At 39.9% G+C, this 1,445-nt stretch overlaps 1 protein-coding gene across 1 annotated transcript in view; it reads left to right on the top strand.

Moving 5' to 3' along the window:
* Positions 1-1,379: 1,379 nt before the first annotated feature.
* The window catches only part of foxj1a (forkhead box J1a), a 6,387-nt gene continuing 6,321 nt past the window's right edge, over positions 1,380-1,445 (top strand). The window contains exon 1 of the mRNA XM_056400566.1: positions 1,380-1,445. This exon is cut by the window's right edge and continues 205 nt beyond it. The gene's annotated coding sequence lies outside the window, so the exon portion shown is untranslated.

Genomic DNA, 1,445 nt, shown 5'->3' with positions numbered 1-1,445 from the left:
GTCCAGCCTTGAAGAGACGTCAGGAGCGGGCAGATAAGGAAGCCTTTTTATTGCTTTACAGTTGCCTTTGTGAGGGGCCTCAGGAAACCACTCAGCCACACTAATAGAACGTTCAGGGGGCCAAACCTTTTTGTTTCGCCTTTCTCTCCCTTTCTGTCTTATGAACAAAGTACATTCCTTCACACACACCCCCACCCCCCTGTAAGTCCAAACACTGGGTCCAACTTTTATTTTGTTACCGATTCAATATATTCAGAGATGACGCTGCTTGACCACATGATGATGTTTGTTGTCATCATATGTGGAGGTCGTGGTCAGAGGAGTAGAGCAGTGGTGGTAGAATATTCAGAGTCTTTACTAAAGAAAAACTCGAAATACAATAAAGTATTATCGGCTTCAGGTAGTTAAAGTACAACCAGTAAAAGTACTCAAACTGGTTTAATTACATTAAATGCCGTGAGTTTAGTACAGTGGTTCCCAACCTCAGGGTCGGGCCCCTCCTGAGGACTGAGGTGGAAAGTAACTAAGTACATTTACTTGTGTACTAACCCATGCGCAAATGTAATATATGTACATATATTGAATGTCCATATATGAAATATATGCACATATTAAAATAAAAAAACATAAAAATTATATATGAAACCTATTAGAAATTTGAATAATTTCATATTATATAGGCCTATATAAATGTAAATTTGTGTGTGTCTGTGTGTGTGTGTGTGTGTGTGTCCTCAGCCACCTCCTCCGAGGTGAGCCGCTTCAGACCAATAACAGACTCCCTTCTTAATGATTTCATTCAGTCTGTTGGCATCCTTTGCTTTGATCTCTGCACTCCAGCACAGCACTGCAAAGAATAAATGCCTATTTTCTAATCTCTAATCCTTTTTCTTTGTCACATAACAGGTAATTTTGCAGTTTAAATGAGACAATATGAGAAGTTTAGATGTGAAAAGTCTCTATTGGAAGTGAAAACAATAAACATCTGAAACATGACAGAAATTACACTGACAATGGGACAAAAAGGCTGAACAGCTGCTATAATCTTTTAACAGTGTTGTATTTTTAAGATCATCGTGTGTTTTAATGTCTCATATTGAAAAGTTATTCACTGCAACACAACAGAAAACTTCTAGTTAAACGACAATCAGAGTCTGTCCTGTGTTTTATCAAATTCATTTAGTTTAATCGCTGTAAAATTAAAGTAATTAGTTCAAGAAAGAAACCTAAGCTGGTCCCCTGGTGTGTCCCCGGGCCTCAGTTTGAGAACCTGCACCGCAGCAGCCACAGTTGACTTGAGAGTGATTAAAAATGAAGCGCTATAGAAACCAGCAGGCCAATGAAGGAGCGGGAAGCTGTTTACAAGGGGGTGTACCGTTTCTATGGTTGCTGGACAAACCTCCTGCACCAGGTATTAAACTGCCTCCCCGACGGATCCTGCAGCC

The sequence above is a fragment of the Seriola aureovittata genome, chromosome 17 (genome assembly GCF_021018895.1).
Source record: "Seriola aureovittata isolate HTS-2021-v1 ecotype China chromosome 17, ASM2101889v1, whole genome shotgun sequence".
Taxonomy (NCBI): Eukaryota; Metazoa; Chordata; class Actinopteri; order Carangiformes; family Carangidae; genus Seriola; species Seriola aureovittata.
Note: the sequence above shows the minus strand (reverse complement) of the source record. Positions and strands in the feature narration are given on the sequence as shown.